This window comes from Mirounga angustirostris, unplaced genomic scaffold (assembly GCF_029215605.1).
Source record: "Mirounga angustirostris isolate CCGP_5_RB_7025 unplaced genomic scaffold, mMirAng1.0.hap1 SCAF_15, whole genome shotgun sequence".
NCBI classification, from domain to species: Eukaryota; Metazoa; Chordata; class Mammalia; order Carnivora; family Phocidae; genus Mirounga; species Mirounga angustirostris.
The window spans coordinates 10780824-10802231 of record NW_026991723.1 but is presented as its reverse complement, the minus strand read 5'-3'; the positions used below and the strand labels follow the sequence as shown (position 1 = coordinate 10802231).

The 21408-nt window shown below is 43.1% G+C and overlaps 1 protein-coding gene and 1 pseudogene across 1 annotated transcript in view; both read left to right on the top strand.

Annotated features, from left to right (window-relative positions):
• The window catches only part of DOCK8 (dedicator of cytokinesis 8), a 226633-nt gene that overhangs the window by 15881 nt on the left and 189344 nt on the right, over window positions 1-21408 (top strand). The gene's annotated exons all lie outside the window — the stretch shown is intronic.
• LOC123849321 (importin subunit alpha-1-like) lies at window positions 5754-7432 on the top strand (annotated as a pseudogene).

Below are 21408 nucleotides of genomic sequence, written 5' to 3'. Positions count from 1 at the left end.
GAGATTCGGTAATGCTATGGTCCAGTGTAAGTCCTGGGCTGGGAAGAATTAAAGTGAGTAGAAGAAGGGAATACAGGGCGCCTGGGTGGCTCAGTTGGTTAAGCGACTGCCTTCGGCTTGGGTCATGATCCTGGAGTCCTGGGATCGAGTCCCGCATCGGGCTCCCTGCTCGGCAGGGGGTCTGCTTCTCCCTCTGACCCTCCTCCCTCTTGTGCTCTCTGTCTCTCATTCTCTCTCTCAAATAAATAAATAAAATCTTTAAAAAAAAAAAAAAAAGAAGAGAATACAGCAAGGAAGGCAGAAAGACCAGCCTGAAATGAAGATACAAGACATGGGTTGTGTCAGAAGGGTCACCCTTCAGTAAGCTAGGATTGCTTTTAGCAGCTGCAGGGAAGAGACAACCCCGCAAAACAGTGGCTTCAGCAGATGGGGAGTTTGTCTTACGTAACAGGAATTCCAGTGGTTGGCAACCCACACTTGGTAGGAGAGCCCAAAATGCCACCGGAGACCTCGTGTCTTTGTGTCCCATCATCCTTGGTGCGTGGTTCTCATGCTCATGGTCATAAGGTGGCTCCTGAAACTACGCACTGGAAAAACCTTGAAGACAGGAAGAAGACAGAAGGCCAAAGAGGCACGTCGGCTAACGTTGCTCCCCTTTAAGGAACTTTTCCAAAAACTGGAAACTGGACATTTGCTACATATCATATTTGGTCAGATCCCTCTACCTACAAGGAAGGTTGGTAAATACAGTTTTTATTGGGCCAGCACATTGCCACCTCCAACAAAACCTGGGTTGAGCTAGAAGGAAGGGGATAATGGCTATTGATAGGCGACCAGCGGTCTCTGCCATAGCCCCCCAAAATTGCGGTGGGCATGAATCAGTGACAGAACTTCCATTGTAGCATCATGCCACCTCTGACCCGTTAATACTCATATCAGATTCAGGCTCATCAAACTCCAGAATCCTAATGAGGAGGGAAGATCCAGGCCTAATGATCTAGGCCTCATGAGGAGGGATATCTGGGCTTATAGGTCCAATATGAATCTGGGTAAAAGAGCTGTCATAACAAATAATCCCAAAATCTCAGTGGAATAACCCAACAAACATTTATTTTATGTTCATGCCACAGACTGATACAGATCAGGTGGCTCTCCTCTAAGCAGTGACTTTGGAACCCAGGCAGCTTCAACCTTATGGCTCTGCCATCTTGTAATTGTTAGGTTACTTTGGCATCATTCAGCCAATGGCCAAGAAGAAGAGACGGTGAAAGACTTTGTAGCCCATCATTAAATACCTCAACTCAAAAGTGGTACGCATCAACTTCTGCTCACATTACATGATGAGAACTACTTACAAGGTCCACCGATAGGCAAGGAGGGTTGGTGAATACGGTTCTTGTCTGGCTGTCACTTTCCAGCAACAAATCCTCCCTGGGAATGGGGAGCATGAATCTTTGGGGGGTCAGCTAACCATCTGTGCCACACAGGGTCCCAGTCACAAAGGAGGGGCCGTTAACCAAATGTCAGTCAACATACAGATAGGCCTGGTTTGCTGTGCTGTTGGCAGATAGATGAAAACTCTGTGGTCTAAGTCACAGGGGATATGGGTGTGGAGACTACCAAGGAAGCAATATCTAAATGTGTATAGCTGAAACACCTAAGATTCTAGATGGAGATGCTAAGAATACAAGGCATACCTATCCTTTAAGGTAGGGTGGCTGATAGTAGAAAAACAAAACAACTTAAAATCTCATTGAAATTGAGGACTCTAGAAGTGCCATGTGAAAGTTAATCTTCATTCTAGAGACCCCACAGATTGGTAAGGAGCCAAGTTGCTCAGCCATTTTTTTTTTTCCCCAGAGAACAAGCATTTAAAAAGCATTTGAGGAAAAACCAGAAGATTAAGATATTTTTAAACAGCTTTTGAGTGATTAAATCAGAATTTTTTATTTGACGGGAAACAAGATGTTATCTAAGAGAAAGAAGCATTCTAAAACATTCACTCCCACTTGAGGGGTAACCTTGTAATGGTCCCACCTCCCCTCTGTGACAGAATTTTGATGAGAAAGCTGAGTCACTTTGCTTTTCGTGACTGGTTTACTTTGGGTCTGAGGAATCCTCTTGTTTTATTTGCCTTTTAATCATTTTAATAGTCTGTGACATCAATCTTCTCATTCATATTATCATTTGTAGTGATAAACAATTCAGAGAGCCCTCACTACAGGGAGAAGAGAGTAGAGACCTTCCAGTCAGAAACTTGAGGCCAACAAGTCCGATTCCGGTCGCCCTCCACTGATTCTCAGTGGGAGCATCTTGTGCAAGTTCTTTAATTTCCCTGAGTCTTAAGTTTTTCCATCTGTAAGACAGAATAATGCCCATGTCACTGGGTCAAATGATACAATCTCTATGAAAATGCTGCGTAAGTCAAAGAGCACAACACACATAGTAATGAAACATTTGTGAAATGCAAACGAGTGCCACGTTTCTGTGCTTAGTCAACGTGTCCTATGTAACGGACCTGGAACCAGGTCTCCCGCTAGGAAGGTGCTCGGAAAAGAAAACTAAGAATAAATACGGACAAAGTAAAAAAACACTGAACATGAGGGATAGAGAAATGTTAAAAGCAGTGACCGCAACAACATAAAGTAAGGTTTCAACTCATTTACAGAGCCTGTCCGTCAGAACACGCAGGCACGTGCCCACGTGCACACACACACACATACACACCACATACATCATAGTTCACTCAAAAGGAAAGAGACGTAAAGGCCAAGGGGAAATTTGGACCTTCAATTTCCCCATGACCTCACATTTTCTGAAAACTGAAAGAGATGGTAGGCACACACTGTTGCCTTTTCCAAAAAGTAACTTCTGTGGAAAACTGTGGCAGTTCTGAAAGTCTGCAGGGGGAACTTGGTAGAGCCACTTAGATAATGCATATCATGTGATCACCAGGGATGCTTATATGAGAGATGGGGAAGAAATGTGGGAACGCAGAGCCATTCGGGAGAAGAAGGGGTTCATCCTGAAGACAAGCAGCTAGAGTTACAGACTGGAGACAACAGACCTGTTTCCTAGACTTTCCTTAAGTGACAAATGGCTTCTTATTACAAAAGCTATATGTGTGAATTATAGAAAAAGCAGGAATGCATGTGAAGCAGAAATTTTTAAGATAAAAATTATTTCTAGGGGCGTCTGGGTGGCTTAGCCGGTTAAGTGTCTGACTCTTGATTTTGGCTCAGGTCTTGATCTCAGGGTCATGAGATTCAGCCCCCACGTTGGGCTCCACGCTAAGAGTGGAGCCTGTTTAAGATTCTCTCTCACTCTGCCCCTTCCCTCTCCCTGCTTGCGCTCTCTCTAAAACAAATAAATAAATAATTTCTAGTTCTTTGACCAAAAGTTTATCACTTTTAACAGCTTGATATATATATATTTTTCAGACTCACACACATACATGCATGTTTTCTACAAAATTGGAAGCAGACTTATAGACTGTTTTGTAACCTGCTTTTTAATTTAAAAATATAGTATGAACAACTTTTCATGTCACTAAATATTCTTGCATGACATTTTTAAATGAATGCATAACATTTCATTGTGAGGATTGTAATTTTTTTTTCATCTTGAATGATTCTTCAGTATAAATGCTGGAAATTGAACCACAGACTCAAAGGTTATTCAGTGATTTATATAGCTGCCCAGTTGTCTTTCTGGAGTGTTGCGTGACATTTGTCTTCAGAATGAGATTTTAAAATACTTGAAAGATGTTCAAATAGGTACAAACAGGTAAGGCCAATCTTTTATAGACATCTTCAAGAAAAAAATCAACCTCAAAAGATTGAACTGCAACCATTATTGTGATTGAGTCAATGAACCCAAAGATAAATTGGGGAAGTACCGAAGGATGGTTTATGTTCAAATAGGTACAAACAGGTAAGGTCAATCTTTTATAGACAGCCTCAAGGAAAAAATCAACCTCAAAAGATTGAACTGCAACCATTATTGTGATTGAGTCAATGAACCCAAAGATAAATTTGGTTTGGACAAATACTATTAATTCATGAAGTTTCCTTGTGGCCACAGTTTTTAAATGAATGCTTTTCTGGATAATCTCAGTCCTATTTGAGGGTATCCTGATGTTAATTACCAACTTTTCCAGCTGTATCAAGAATCTGTAAACTAGTCCTCTTAAGCCAGTTAAATGTATATTTTCTTGAAGAGAATAAAATTATATAGAAGTATGAGATCACCTAGAAAAAATAACTTATTATGCACAATTTCTTTTTTATTGCCAGAGTTATATGCTATTTACATTTAAATCTGACATTTAGGGGTGCCTGGGTGGCTCGGTTTGTTAAACATTTGCCTTTGGCTCAGGTCATGCTCCTGGGGTCATGGGATTGAGTCCCACGTTGGGCTTCCTGCTCAGCAGGGAATCTGCGTCTCCCTCCCTCCCTCTCTCCCTCCCTCTCTCTCTCTCTCTTCCTCCCAATCACTCGTTCTCTCTCTCTCTCTTTCTCAAATAAATAAAATCTTTAAAGAAAAATCTGACATTTAATTCTCTGTTATATCCCCTTATTAATTCATTAATTAACTCACTAACTCATTCATTCATCCATTCATTCATGTGACAAACATTTACTTGAGCATGTACTATGTGCCAGGCACTGTTTTACACTTGAGGGATATAGAAAGACCCTGCTCTTACAGAATTTAGGTTCTAATGATGGAAATAGATAACAAATACACAGATCAATATATAATACAATGTTGAGTGGTGGTAAGTGCTGTGAAGAAAATCACACAGGGTGAGGGCTGTGGAGACACCAAGTCATTTTTGGAGTGAACATGAATATTTGAGTCACAACCGGATTCCAGTGCCCATTTTACCACTTCCTGACCAGCTTTGAGCAAGTCACTTAGCTTCTCTGGGCCTCAATTTCCTTATCTGTTAATTAAAAGATAATCTTCTATTTCCTAGGGTTGTTATGGGGATTAAATGAGATTATGTGGAAATTGCTTATCATGTAGGTGTTTGAGAAATATCATTCCTCTTTCTTCCTGTCTTTTGGGAAAGGGAAAATGATTTGGTATAAGTAATCAAATTCTCATGTGAGACGAAGAAACTAGCATATTCTTTATTCCATATTTAAAGAAGGGGTAGGTAAAAATTTTTAAAAGGTGTTTTGTTTTATGTGAGCAAAATCAAATACCAGTGCTTTTCAGGAGAGAAGGTCAGCATGAGCCTTCACATCATGAGATGATCTCTAAAATCCCTTTCAGGGCTAACAGCGCTTTGTCCTTTTATAAATTCTTCCCCTACTCCACCCATTTTAAAGGATGAGTGCCAGGTGCCAGACTCTACTTGAGAAGAAATTTGGGCCCCATGCCTATCAAAAATGATAGTAATGTGACTATGACTTTTGTCAAAATTCTGTTTTGCTGAAAAGTAGAAAGATCATTGTATAATGTGTCTTCACTGACAGGGGAAGACTAATATAAACTGGAGAAACTGAGAAACCAGTGGTATGTTTCTTGCCCTGCCAGAAGGAAAGAGAGACACAATGTGATCACTAATAATTATTTTAAAACATTAATTCTTGGGGCGCCTGGGTGGCTCAGTCGGTTAAGCGTCTGCCTTTGGCTCAGATCATGATCCCGGGGTCCTGGGATCGAGCCCCGCGTCGGGCTCCCTGCTCAGCCGAGAGTCTGCTTCTCCCTCTCCCTCTGCTGCTCCCCCCCACCCCCCAGCTCATGCTCTCTCTCTCAAATAAATAAATACATAAAATCTTTAGCCACACCCTCTTTGGGGTGATCCGTGGTGGACGTTTTGAGGGCAGCTGACCCGCAGCCTGCATGCCCCAGACCGCCTCCTGTGGAAGCCTGAGCCGGCCGTGTAGCTTTCTCCCTTTGTCTCATAACCATGTCCACCAACAAGAATGCTAATTCACCAGCTGCCCACCTTAACAGATTCAAGAACAAGGGGAAAGACAGTACAGAAATGAGGCGGCACTGGATAGAAGTTAACGTGGAGCTGAGGAAAGCTAAGAAGGTTGACCAGATGCTGAAAAGGAGAAACGTAAGCTGATTTCCTGATGACACTACCTCTCCACTGCAGGAAAACCACAACAACCAGGGCACTGAACACTGGTCTGTTGATGACATTGTCAAAGGCATACATAGCAACAATTTGGAAAGCCAGCTCCAGGCTACTCAAGCTGCTAGGAAACTACTTTCTAGGGAAGAACAGCCCATCATAGACAACATAATCTGGACTGGTTTGTGTCTTCTTGGGCATAACTGACTGTAGTCTCATTCAGTTTGAATCTGCCTGGGCTCTCACTAGCATTGCTTCTGGGACATCAGAACAGACCAAGGCTGCGGTAGATGGAGGTGCTATCCCAGCATTCATTTCTCCTTTGGCATCTTCCCATGCCCACATCAGTGAACAAGCTGTATGGGCTCTAGGAAACATTGCAGGTGATGGTTCGGTTTTTGAGACTTGGTTATCAAGTATGGTGCAGTTGACCCGCTATGGGCTCTCCTTGCAGTTCCTGATATGTGATCTTTAGCATGTGGTTACTTACATAACCTTACTTGGACACTTCCAGACCTTTGTTACAACAAGAATCCTGCACCCCCGTTAGATGCTGTTGAGCAGATTCTTCCTACATTAGTTTGTCTCCTGCATCATGGTGATCCAGAAATATTAGCAGATACCTGCTGGGCCATTGGCTACCTTCCCGATGGTCCAGATGAATGGATTGAAATGGTTGTGAAAACAGGAGTTGTGCCCCAGCTTGTGAAGCTTCTAGGAGCTACTGAATTGCCCATTGTGACTCCTGTGCTAAGAGCCACAGGAGGTATTGTCACTGGGACAGATGAACAGACTGGGGTTGTAATAGATGCAGGACCACTTGCTGTCTTTCCCAGCCTGCTAATGAACCCCAAAACTAATATTCAGAAGGAAACTACATGGACAACGTGAAACATGACAGCTGGCCGCCAGGACCGGATACAGCAAGTTGTGAATCATGGATTAGTCCCATTCCTCGTTGGTGTTCTCTCTAAGGCAGGTTTTAAGACACAAAAGGAAGCTGTATGGGCTGCTGAGAAACTAGGTGAAACTGAGAAACTTAGTATAATGATGGAAGAATGTGGAGGTTTGGGCACAGTGGAAGCTCTACAGAACCATGAATATGAGTCCGTGGAGAAAGCTTCATTAAATTTGATTGAGCAGGATTTCTCTGTAGAGGAAGATGAGAAGATTGTGACAGAAACTATAGGTTCCAAGTTCAGGATGGCACTCCTAGGACCTTTAACTTTTAGATTGTGCAGCTGAGGCAGAAAGTTGTTTGCTGAGGACTCTGTTTGGTAGAAGTTTGTCTTCCTGTTTCTCTACCAAGAACTCTTTTTCAGTATGTTTTGTTATGGTAGCACTTTTTTTTTTTTTAAAGATTTTTATTTATTATTTATTTGAGACAGAGAGAATGAGAGACAGAGAGCATGAGAGGGAGGAGGGTCAGAGGGCGAAGCAGACTCCCTGCTGAGCAGGGAGCCCGATGCGGGACTCGATCCCGGGACTCCAGGATCATGACCTGAGCTGAAGGCAGTCGCTTAACCAACTGAGCCACCCAGGCGCCCTGGGTTTCTTATTTCTATGTGGAATCTCCTACCTTGCTGTGTCCTGTAAATGAAGATTAAGTTCCACCCTTTCTTTTAAAAAAAAAAAAACTTAAAAAAAACCCCAACATATTAATTCTTGTACTTATTGACACCTGCTACGTCCTCCACATGCATGTAACTATATATATTATTATATATTCATATGCATACAATTGACATGCATATAATTATGTCTTATATCATTGGATCGTTATAATTCTATAATTCTTATAACAGCGTAATGGGTGAAGGGTGTTCTTATCCCAAGGTGTGGATTTGGAAACTGAGGCTGGGTCAGGTTATGCAGTTGTGAGTGGTAAAGCAGTGGTGGGAACCCAGGTGTGGGACACCCAGCTAAGGCCAGAGCCATGCTGTTAACCCCTTGCTGTTGGTCATTGCCAGCCCCAGCTTCCAGCAAGCCAGCTTGCCTGCCCACATCAGTTCTCACCACGGCCTTGCTGTGGAATCTGTTGAGGCTGTTTTTTCCATATGCCGTAATACGTTTAGTTTCGCCTCAGATGGGCGAGCAGATTAACTTCCGAGAGAGATGGACCATCTCCACTCTAAACACAACTAGACATGGCCTTCCAGCACCTGAAAACCCTGTGGTGGAATCCCTTCATCCCAGTGCAAATACACTTTTATGGGGTCGGTTTTTTAATCTTTCTAGTAAAGTGGGCTAACACTAACTCGATTTTTCTCTGGAATTAGCTATGAACAGAGATGCATTTTCAAACTCAAAATTCTAACTCCCCCCCGGCCCCAGCACTAAAACTGAAAACGATCTGCTAGAAACACTGCCCAGCCTTCAGAGACTTAATCAACTCAGTGATATAATGCGTGAAACTTGATTTTCAGATGGAAAGGAGGAGAATGTTTGCGGATGTTGGGAGATGACCTCTCTGTTTTTGGTGTAACAAGCACATTTCCATTCACATCTGGCCCCCTCAAGCCAATGCACGTTCCCACGGGTGGGGTTACAGCTATGTTCATTCTCTGGGAAGACATCAGAGTGTGGAGACAGAGATGCTGCCCTGGGGATCAGTCTTGGGTTCTAGTCTCTGCGACCAGTGAAATTTGGATTTTATTTTATTTTATTTTTTTAAGATTTCATTTATTTGATAGAGAGAGACACAGTGAGAGGGGGAACACAAGCAGGGGGAGTGGGAGAGGGAGAAGCAGGCTTCCTGCTGAGCGGGGAGCCCGATGCAGGGCTCGATCCCAGGACCCTGGGATCATGACCTGAGCCTAAGGCAGACGCTTAATGACTGAGCAACCCAGGTGCCCCTGAAATTTGGATTTTAGATACAAAGAAGAAAGATCTGACTGGCCCCCAAACAGCTCAGTATTTACGGACTGACATGTTTTGTTTAATATCAGGATTCCTGGGAAATCCTAATTTGTTTAATATCAGGAATCCAGAGATTGAGGGTATGTAATTCACAGGTAATTTACCAGTTTTTAAGTAAGACTTTCAACAAGTCCAAGGAAGTTGGATAAAGGGTGGTGCCACAGAAAAAATGAAATTTTTGAGATTTTTTTTTTTCTCTGAGTATTGAATTAAGGATTTCTTTTTCTTTCTTTTTTTGGAGTGGGGGAGGCAAACAGGGGCAGGGAGAGAGAGAGAATCCCGAGCAGGCTCCATGCCCAGAACGTAGTCTGACATAGGGCTCAATCCCATGACTCTGAGATCATGATGTGAGCCGAAATCAAAAGCCCAACCAACTGAGCCACCCAGGCACCCCTGAATTTAGGATTTCTTAGTTGACATTGAAGATCACATGTGAATATTGGGTATTTAAAAAATTTTAAGTGACTTGAAGGTTTTCCTTTTGACAGTAAAAATATTTCCACACAGCCAAAATAGAATATAATTCTGCATAAATTGTTATTCACACCTGAAGTATGGAAAGAAGTGTGTTTCCTTGTTTATGTTACAAGTAATTTGAATTTGCTGTTCGTTTTTTAATGTCTCTTTAACGTCAGCTGGAGAAAGAGATCATGAGCTGCTATTTTATATCTTTTCACTGCTCCCACTTTTGGTGAACTAGTCAAATATGGCAAGTTAATGAGCCTGTAGAATTTACTTGAATTTGCTAATCCTTTAACCAAAAGGGCACTTTCAACCAAAAAAACAAAACAAAACAAAAAACAACAAAAAAACAAAAAACAAAAACACCAAAAACCTTTTATGGTGTCCATTTGTCGTTTTTAAAATATTCAACCTAGTTTTATGGCAGAGAAATCTTTGTTTCAAAAATGTGGCAATCTTTGGGGAAATAAATATTTCCAGTTGTTGTTTTTTTTAAAGATTTTATTTATTTATTTGACACAGCGAGCGAGTACAAGCAGGGAGAAGAGTAGAGGGAGAGGGAGAAGCAGGCTCCCCGCTGAGCAGGGAGCCCGATGCGGGGCTTGATCCCAGGACCCTGAGATCATGACCTGAGCCGAAGGCAGTCGCTTAACCATCTGAGCCACCCAGGTGCCCCTAAATATTTCCAATTTAAGTCCTCTTGACAGTATTATCATTTATAAGTAAACCAAAATATTTCCAATTCCCTTCCATTGTCTCTATATAAATTGTATTAAAATGTTCTTTTCTGATCTTCTCTAAATTAAAAAAAATAAGTGAAGTTGAGTAAACAAGCTGTACAGACTTTGTATTAAAACTTCAATGTCTTCAGAAAAGGAAGCTTGTATTCAGAATAGTGCAGTTTCTAGTGATGGGGGTGGGGTGCCTCATTTGAGGTGTCTCTTCCGAACGCCAACACTGAGGTGTTCTGTACATCCACACTCAGGCTCTACCTTGGGCTTGTGTCCTGGAGTCCCAGAGGGACTCATCAGTTGTTTGGTTATTTTTCCCTATACTCTCCTTGGTACATCTTTTTTTTTTTTTTTAATTTTAATTTTTTTTTTAAGATTTTATTTATTTATGAGAGACAGAGAGAAAAGGGACAAGCAGACTTGACGCTGAGTACAGAGCCCAATGCTGGGCTCGATTCTCACGAACCTGAGATCACGACCTGAGCCGAAATCAAGAGTCAGATGCTTAACTGACTGAGCCACCCAGGTGCCCCGGTATGCACCTTTTAAAGAAAACATTAACATCGCCCTGTTCTTTGGTCTCCAACATCGAACTTTCTCTCATCATATGGCCTGGCTCATTACCAGATTTATTTGGTCAATTTCACATTTCTTCCTTTCAAAGAAACACCATTCACCTATGTAAAGAGCTCTCTCTCTCTCTTTTTTTGTTTTTTCTTTTGTCTGATTCAATTATCAGGGCCTGAAGAAAACTGGGGCATAAGTGATGTTGCCTTTAGACCCCCTCCACCTTCCTATTCCCTTCCCTCTTTGGCTCCTCCCATTTGCAGAATGTTCTGGAATTCTCGTCCAGACATGGTCTCCAAGGTTCTAACTGTACCTTTCTTCTCCCCCAACCACCTTCAAAATTGGCCGCCAGCAGATCCATCCTTCACCATGAATTGGTTTGGGCTGGTAAGGACTTAGTGTGTTATCACTCATAGAGTTCACTGCATTTTTACTGAGATACTGTTACTAAATGCAGGGTTGCTGTCTGAGGAAGCAGAGCTAACACGGGAAAGTAGGGACTTTCCACAAACATCACCAGCTTAACAGATGGGCATGTGTGGCCTGATCTTGCTACCTCATACTAGGTGCCAGAGTTAGGTGCGGGCAACACCAAATGCGGACTTACGGGAGAAGGATTACACAGAGCAGGGAGGAACTCCAGGCCCCATCTTCTCCTTTCTCTCTTGTACCTGGTTGTCTTTGTAACTGCGGTTTCTGCTGTAATCACTTCTCCTACCTGAGAGCTCACGGAATGGGGTGAAGGCCCAGGCAAAGGACTGCTAAGAAGATGCCCAGGATCTTGGGCCAGTGCCAAGAACAGCACGCTTTCAAGTCCAGAGATAGCCCTATGGCACGACTTTTAGGGACAGAATTTCCTTCAGCAGAGTGTTCACATCATGCCAAGTTTGCCTTGGTGAATTCTCCTCTCCAACTGTAGACTCTCTAAAGCAGCACAAAGACAAGCCTCTACCCGACACTTAGCCTGCCTCTGACCACAGCCTGTTCCTTCCAAAGGTAAATGAAAGAGAAAAGTCGGTGATGTTTTATACGTTGTCAGCTCCAATCTGACAGCCACAATAAATTTTCCTTAAAAATGTGTAACGTATAATACCAAACGTTTCTTTTCTGTTCCTGGTTGGTTAGAGTGTATCGCGTCTGCCATGCTAATTTTGGCCTTTCAGACAATATACTGTTACTTTTAATTATAGCCTCAAGACAAGTTTGTAGCACCCTGAAAACTGTAAAGTTGCCATTGGCCCAAAGTGCCTCTCCTTTATTTTAGATCCTGGGCTTTATAAGCAGGAACCACGTTTTGGGACCATCGGAACTTCTCAACAGGATTCCACACGCTAAGGATCTTTTAAGTTGTCATATGTCCCGGACAGGCATTTACCATATCTTGAGGAGCATGTGGGGCTCAAGATGTGAGGGCAAGAGAGGGCTGAGCTGTTTATTATTAAACTGACAGGAAACGGCCCAGCTGCTTTTGGCTGGGCAAAAGAGGATAAATTAATTGCTTTATAGAAATTCCTTTCTGCATTCTTTAGGAAAAAATTTTCCATGTAAGCTAAGTGATCAAACTGAGCAGTTTTGGGCTCAACAACTTTGACATTGTCCCTTGAAGGAGTGAAACAATTAAAGCAGCTGATTTCCTCTGAGAAAAGACCATTTATAATAATCTATGTACTCTGCAGAAAAGATTCACAGTAGACTCATTGCAAGACCCTAATACCAGAATGTTACGGGGTTTTTCCTTGCTGGGATTCCCCCCACTTTTTTTTTTTCCTTCAATGCTTCCCCGTGTTTTAGGCATACGATGTACTCACCTAGAGCATCTCCTGATCCTTTTCCCCTCATTCCCAAAGTTATCCCAGTACCACCGTTTGGGAATAAACAACATTTAAAGGGCCCAAAGGAGAAGAAAACCAGTTAAGAATAAAAAACTGAGGGCAGTTGGCTAGGAGAGTTGGCAGGATGTGTATAATTCCAGGGAGGGGTTTCATGAAGATGGAGAAGGTCAGCAGTGTCTGATGCAAGGAAAGGTCAAATTAGAACAGGACAGGAAAGAAGTTGCTGGCTACCCAACGAAAGGTCATCCGTGGCTGTCTCAAGGACAGTTTCTGCAGAGGGGCGAGGCTGGACGCCTGAGGACACTGGATTAGGCAGTGCAAGGGAGCAGAGAGGAAGTAGAGATTTGGTGCTCAGGGGAAGGGGAGAGAGGAGCTTGACGATGAAGGTTTTCTTTTCAGATGGGACTGAATCAAGCAGGTTTCTAGGAAGAAGCAAGGAGTCAGGGAATGGAGGGTATTGGCCAAGACAGGATATGATGCGTTTCAGGTGGAAAGAGCTGGAATAAAAACTTGGATGAAATCCCTGTTCTGGGTGCCTTTTTTGCCTTCCCCATGCCACATCCCAGACAAATATTTGGTGCATGAACAGATTTTGGACTTTGAAGGGCTTCACTTTTATTGTGCTTGAGGTTTGTTCCTTGGTGAAACATAAAGAGACAAAGTTGTACACACAAAAAGGAAATGATATTTGATGAAAACTCACCCTTCAGTAATTGCTCTAAAATCTTTTGCCCGTTGCTCATGTGGGTATTTGAATGACATCTGGAATATGTTCCAAGACTACTTACCCCTGGAAGGATTCATGGTATTGGGGCTGAGTTCAGAGTCTCAAAAACAAGCCCAAACCTGTTCCTTTCAGTAGTCAGGGTAAAGTTTAATATCCTTCTTTGGAAAGCTTTTGCGCGTTAAGCTTGCCACCGCTAAGCTGCTGGAAAGGGAAAATGCCAGAAGTTTAACTCCTATAGCAACTCTCTTACGCAAGTTACATAACCTTCCTTAGTTTGTAAAGCAGAGATAATAATACCTACCTCATGGGGTTGTTGTGAGAATTAAATGGGCTAATTAATATAGTCCCTGTCAGATGGTAAGCACGTATTAAGTGTGAGCTTATGTGCTTAATTGTAGTAATAGTAGTTGTAGCAGCGGGCTTTTCCAGGTCATAAGGATTATAGACACTGTCAGGTTGCCTCTGTTAATAGTGGATTAAGGATGCCCCACAAGGTAAGGAGAACAGGATCCTACCTAGTTAGCTCATTGGGTCTGTAGATCCAAGGGCAATTCTTTTTTTTTTCCCCTCTCTCTCCCTTGCCAACATTTACAAATGTCATATTTCACATGAAAATCCAAATTTCTGGTAGCACTAGGCATGTACCGCAGCATGGCAATGATGCTCTGTCTGGAGCTCAGCAGTCCCTCAGATCTGCACACGGGTCTGGGATCTCAGCTTTGCCAAGGTTAGTGCCAATCCCTGCTACGAGTAGACGTGGGCCCGGGGCCTCCATGTAAGGCTGTGCATGTTGCTCACTGTACAAGGCACCCAGCTATGGGGCCAAATCAGGGCTGACTTCCTATAATCTGCAAAGGGCAATTCTTATAGCCTGACAGATTTGGGACTCAGGGTCTCCTTTTCTTCTTTTCTCTGTTGCTCCCCCTTCCTCATCTACTAGCCCTGCTGACATCTTTCCATTTCAGGTTTCTTCTCACTTATAGCTTCTACTGCTTTATGACTTCTATTTATTGCCTCCGTCTGTGTGTTTCCACACCTCTGCCCACTCCACCATGCTTGACAGGATCAACTGATTTGCCTAAGATCATACAATCAATAGGTGATGAAGACAGATTTGAACCAAGCTTACCCCTTGTTGGAAAATGATTACTGAGTAAGTTAGCATGAGGACATTGAAGATAATTTATTAGGTTTGCTTATTTAAAAAAATCCAGTATAGATTTCCTTGCTTAAATGAGGACAGGCTTTATTGTTAATTTTTACGGATAGCCCACATGCATTTAAGCTAACTTGTTATTTCCTGGTCTAGGGAAAACTCGGAAAGGGGCCAAGTTGATCCTAGGGTGTCCAAAGGCACAAAGTGCTTCATTCTGTCCTTGGGACAAGGGTTTGGTTCAAAAGTGTGTTTGTCTGAGAGTAGCTGTGAAAACCTGATTTTACCTTCTTTACTGTCCATCTCTCCTGCAAAAGGACTTGACCCCCATTCCCACCATTGCTTTTTGGGACTCATTATCTTCCTCAGCCCCCTGGGCCCCCGTGGGACCGTCTGGGCTTCATTTCCTCAGTGTTCCTGTATGCGGTTAGCGGAAGCAGGGTAAACTGAATCGTGACCCGACACCATGGCCGATTTCGTTTCTGTGTTATTCTCTCAAGTGACTAGTCATTCACCCCACTGAAACACTTCCTTTATGCTTTAGAGTGGTGAGAATTACGAGCATAGGTCAGAGATTCGTGCCGTCTTTAAATTGTAACACGCAGATCTCTGCTTCCTTGATGATTGCGCTTACTTGATGCAACTTTCTGTAGGAACAGAGATAGCGGTGGACTTTCTTGGGCGTTTCGAGAACAAGCGCAACTTTCTGTAGGAACAGAGATAGCGGTGGACTTTCTTGGGCGTTTCGAGAACCGAGTTCTCATCTCATCTTTGCTTGTTAGTGTTAGGCAGTGGTTCAACCTCACTGAGTGTTTTCTTTTTTTTTCTTTTTTTTTTTTAAAGATTTTATTTATTTATTTGTTGGAGAGCGAGCGAGAGAGAAACAGCATGAGAGAGGAGAGGGTCAGAGGGAGAAGCAGGCTCCCCGCTGAGCCGGGAGCCCGATGTGGGACTCGATCCCAGGACCCTGGGATCATGACCTGAGCCGAAGGCAGTCGCTTAACCAACTGAGCCACCCAGGCGCCCCTCACTGAGTGTTTTCTCACTTGTCTTGCTCACCTCCTAGGCAGTGAGGCTCTGGGCAGGGAAGGTGGGCCTTCGTAAGGTTCTAAAATTATGCCGAAACGAGATACTAGCAAAGCTGGAGACGTGTTCCCTGCCTCTTGTGGGGAAGACCTTGTGCTTGACCCCAAGGGATGGTGCAGGAAGAGCTGGTCGTGTGTCGGCTTTGCGCCCCCAATGTGCGATAGCTTCATTCCAGAGACCGGTTTTAGGTTTCTCGTTCCTAAAATCTCATTCATGTTAATTACTGCGAATTAACTTCACCTTAGCGTGTTTAGCACACAGCCCCCTGGTTCAAAGGCATTTGAACACCCTCAGGGATCATGATGCCACACTCAGGCATTGAGAAAAGAGGGTGTGGCCAACATTTTGAATTGCGCTCAAATGCAACTTTGTATAAAACACGAAGTATTCAAGAACTGGAGGAAGTTAAAGCTCTAGGTTATTCCCTCGTTAACTGAGAAGTAAAGCTATTTTCCTTGTGTGTTTAATATTTGGGAACTGCATAGGAGATTAGCTTAATAGGAACCACAATAACAACAATAAGATACATTCTTTTTTTTTTTAAGATTTTATTTGTTTGAGAGAGAGAGAGAGAGAGAGAGCACAAGATGGGGGGCAGAGGGAGAGGGAGAGGCAGACTCCCCGCTGAGCAGGGACCCCGATGTGGGGCTCCATCCCAGGACCCCGGGATCATGACCTGAGCCAAAGGCAGACGCTTAACTATCTGAGTCACCCAGACGCCCCCATACACAATAAATTATTATTCTCATATTGCACATGAGGGAAAACACTGCATAAGAAACCTCTTCCCCCCCAAAATTGGGTGAGCTGTTGTTTTAAGCCAGTATTCTTGACTTAAAATAGCTTTCTGGTCCATAACTCATGCTTCACGATTTCACCAAAGCAAATGCCATAATATCCACCATCTTGAATAACTCTTTAGTGCACAGAGTGTATTCTAATTTATTAGAAAGGGATTTAAGGGGTTTTTACTTCTGCATATTTTCACAGTAACATGACAAACACTTTATTTTTATTTTTTTGAGAGAGAGAGAGAAAGCATAGGCAGGGGGTGAGGGCAGAGGGAGTGGGAGAAAGAGAATCTTAAGCAGACTCCATGCTCAGCACAGAGCCCCATGCGGGGCTCGATCCCAGGACCCTGAGAGCATGACCTGAGCCCAACTCAAGAGTCGGCAGCTTAGGTGACTGAACCACCCAGGCGCCCCCACAAGACGAACACTTTAGTAAGGGAGGAGCAAAGGAACTTATTTTTATAACCGGATAGAAATGTCATTAAGGATATACAGCATCAGGATTTTTATGGCATGTAGTGGATGGAAAACAAGAATGAGGCTCTTTCTGAGGCCAGCAGGGAAGACTATTTACAGAAAAGATAAAGGACATGGGGGCTTCCTGACAAATGTTGGCAGAAGACTGGGCATGGCTTCCGGACCGGGATGAGTGCTACAGCTGAGCGAGTGTGAATGTGCCCATCCAGCCCAGGGAGACACCTGGGAGAGGAGACGGGGGCTCCTTAGGTCAGACGCTCTGCTTCAGACCTGGCTCCAGTCACTCAGGTCTTCTCTGCTTCCATTCCCTTTTCTGGAAGATGGGGCTATTACTTATCCCATGGGAGAGTTGTGTGGGGACTAGTGTGGCTTTACAGAATGTGTATAATACTCAGACCTTATAAAGACATACATTTCAGAAGCCTCAGGGAGAGTTCCTTTGCTCTGCGAGTAGCTAAATATGTTAGTTGAGGTGGGGTCTGGCCACATTTTCTTTTTGAACAATTTTCCCCCATTTTGGCCATCTCCTCCCTTCCTATGAAGACACCAAAAGATTGTCTTGCCTCAGATGCCTGCAGTCATGAAACAGCAGGACCATGAGCGGAAAGATCACTGGATAGTGCAATGCTTGGTTTAGAATAAGGAAGCTTGTTACAAAATACAGAAGCTCGGGCGGCAGTGCACATTTGCATATAAGCTTCTCTTAAGGGCAGGGACCGTTGTCTGCTTTCCTCACTGGGGCACCTTGAAAAGGGGGGTGCTCAGTAATTGTTTGTTGAAAGAAGAAATCAAGGTCAGACTTCTGGGCTTAATGTCTCCTCTTTCCTTCCTATTTTTCCTAAGAGATTCTCTTCATTCTACAACTTTCCTAATCTGCTCTCTCTCCAAAACATCGCCCCTTGGAGACTCCAGCCCTCCCCCCTTCCCCACTCAAGAGCTCTTTCCTAAAGTTAACAATAGTTAGCCATTAACAGCTTCATAACTTAGGAACAATGCGGTTTCTCTGGTGTAAGGAGAATGGTTCCCATCCTCCAATCTAAAATAAATGTTGAGGGGCACCTGGGTGGCTCAGTCAGTTAAGTGTCTGACTCTTGGTTTGGCCCAGGTCATGATCTCAGGGTCGTGGGATCAAGCCCCGCGTTGAGCAATGTGCTCAGTGCAGAGTCTGCTTGAGATTCTCTCTCTCTGCTCCTCCACCCATGCACGCGCTCTCTGTCTCTCTCCCTCTCTCAAATAAATAAATAAATAAATAAATAAAATGTTTAAAAATATATAAAATTAAATTTTGAGAAAAAAATAGAGATGGGTTGGGGAATTTGGTAATTTTGGGGTGCATTTATTTGTATAAAGTGGCATATTTTGGCTAAATCTGAGGAGGAAATATAAACGGTGGTAAATGAATGTCCGTTAGGATCTTGATTTTCAAATTAACTGGGTGGGCAGGGTTAGTTAGGCTAAGGGAGGTGGTCAGATGGCCGAGTCCAAAGTCTGAGGGTGGGTCAGTGGAAGGCAAGGGCAGCCTGGCAGGCGGACCTGGAATTTGTCGGCTCACAACAGACGAGGGGTTCTCAGGCTTGAGGGTGCATCAGAATCACTTGGGGGGCTTGTTAAAACACAGGTGGTTGCCCCCCACCCCAGAGTTTAGGATTCAGTCGGTCTGCAGTGGGGCCCAAGCATTTGCTTTTCTAACAAATTACCAGGGGATGTTGCTGTCGCTGGTCTGAGAAGAGCTGCAGTATAGGGAGAGTATGAAGGTACAGCCAATCTTCCTAGCCTCCGCTTAGTATGTTTGTCGACCACATGCTGAGGCTGGGTTCAAGAGCAAACAAAAACTTTCTCAGTCACCCCAGTAAATTCCACAATTTAAGGAAGGAAACCGACAAGAAAGGAGGGGGTTAAAATCGTCTCATTTCACCTTATAGTAAAAGGCATTTTTGTACTTCACAGTTGCAAGCATTTTGGTCTTAGAGGCCACAAGCCTCTTGGGGTCTTACTGAAGGCACTTCACTAAGACGCAGACTCACTGCTAATTCACTGCCTTGGCCAGCATATCTGAAAACAGATAGCCCCATTATACAGTCTTGGAGGAAAAAAAAAAAGCATGTGGGCTCTTAATGGCTAAGGAGCTGGCCAAGCCCAGGACAAATAATTTAGATAAATCACAACTCAGAACGGAGAAATGAGGTGCTTTTAATTAATGGTGCCCAACAGTGTTTGTTGAGTTTAATGGAATCCAGGTGGATCAGGAGGTGGATACAAGGGCTCAAAGTATGTGAGAACACAGTTTTATTTAGAAATTCCAGGAGATGAAGAAACAAAATAATACAAGAGCCCTCAAGAGACCCTTAAGATGTGCAGGCTCGTTCCCATGTCTCAGCAGAAGAATTTATGTTATTTAGAAAGCTGACAAGGTTGTAGGTTAAAAATGTGTGTGTGTGTGTGTGTGTGTGCGTATACAATTTCTGTCACAAAATTAGGGCAACCACTGCACAAGCTATATGGAAAAAGAAAAGAGAATAGAAAGAACTATTGTTGTCTCTCTAACGTATCTGTGAATAGCATCTCCTGCTAGTTGTTTTGCTTCTATGTATTTTTAAATTGTGTATTTAGATTTAAATTAAATTAAACATTTTTATTATTTATTTATTTATTTATTTATTTAAAGATTTTATTTATTTATTTGAGAGAGAGAATGAGAGAGAGCACATGAGAGGGGGGAGGGCCAGAGGGAGAAGCAGACTCCCTGCCAAGCAGGGAGGCCAATGCGGGACTCGATCCCGGGACTCCAGGATCATGACCTGAGCTGAAGGCAGTCGCTTAACCAACTGAGCCACCCAGGCGCCCTAAATACATTTTTTTTAAAAAGCTTATATAATCATAGTGACTAAGAGCCCAGTCGCTAGAGTCAGATAGCATTGGTTTCAAATCCTGACTCCAGACATTTCCTGCCCGGTGTTTTGTACTTGTTGAATGGGGGAAGACAAACTCCGTTCATAGTGTTGCTGTGGGAATTCAGTGGAATGGTCCACATCCAGTGCTCAGCACAGAACCAGGCCTAGCGTAAGCACTTGATACATATCGGCATAATTTTCCATTTTCACTAAGAAGCTGTGTCAACCTTCCACAATCCTAATAATTGGGAACATTATCGACATCTAGAAACATGGCTATTTTTATTTCATGACTCTGGTAAGATTTCATTCCGCAAATTCTTCCGTGGTTCAGACACTGCTTGGAAGAAGATCTTCTTTGACCAGCTTGTTGAGAGCCCTTATTACCTGGGTTTTCCTCAGAAATTTGAATCATCAAAGAGCAGTCTAAGTCAAAATATACCAGTGACCATTGGGCTTGGAGAGTTTGGTTTATTTGCTCTTTAGCAAGGCTGGGTGACTTTCCTCCAAGACTGCAGACTCTGCACCATTTCGGGCATCACATACAGCCATGTAGACAGTGGGTTGCTAGGGAGACAGGTAAGAAACTGTGGGTGGAGAGATGTAGATCTCTTACCCCTGTTGGAAAAACAACCCTAAACTCAAGCTTAGCCAAATCTACATCTGCAACCTGGACTTCTCATTTCTGCCCCAGACCTGCTTATCCCATTGCCAACTTGACCTCCACTTGGAGTCCTCTTGGGACCCCAAACCCCAAATGTCTAAACCAAATCTTCAGGCTGACAGGAAGTCATCACACTGTCCTGAGTTTTACGGTTGCCCTGTAAAGGAAGGGATTAATTTTGTCAGGTAGCAGCTTCCTGCCCACAAAGGGAAGAAAAGAGCTCCTCAATGAAGACCTTGGTTTTGTTTATCAGATAAACAGATCTTGACTCTACAGGATAGTTATAGGTACAATAAGCAGAACAGCCAGTTCGTTCATTAACTCCTTAAATTTAATGCAACCATGTTGTACATTCTCTTATATTTCTAAAGTGTTAACTGACAAAATACTATGAAGAACAAATACACAAATCCTTTGGCCCAGCAATTCCACTTCTAGGACTTTATTCCACAGATGTATTTGTAAATGTGTGAATTAGCCTATGTGCGATTTACTGAACATTATTTGTGCTGGCAAAAAGTTGGAAACAACATGGAATGTAAATTGGTGCAGCCACTCTGGAAAACAGCGTGGAGACTCCTCAGAAAAACTTAAAAAGGTTTTCCATTTGCGATAACATGGATGTGCCTTGCGGGCATTATACTAAGTGAAGTAAGTCAGAGAAAGACAAATACTGTAGAATCTCACTTATATGTAGAATCTAAAACAGAACAAAAAACTGAGCTCATAGATGTGGAGAACAGATTGGTGGTTGCCAGAGGTACTCGGTGGGGATGGGCAAAATGGGTGAAGGGGGTCAATTGGTGCAGACTTCCAGTTATAAAATAAATAAGTCACAGGGATGTAATGTATAACATGGTGAGTATAGTTAATAATACTGTGTTACATATTTGAAAGTTGCTGAGAGAGTAGATCTTAAAAGTTCTCGTCATAAAAAAAATCTGTAACTATGTATGGTGGCGGGTATTAACTAGGCTTATTGTGTGATCATTTTGCAATATTTACAAATAT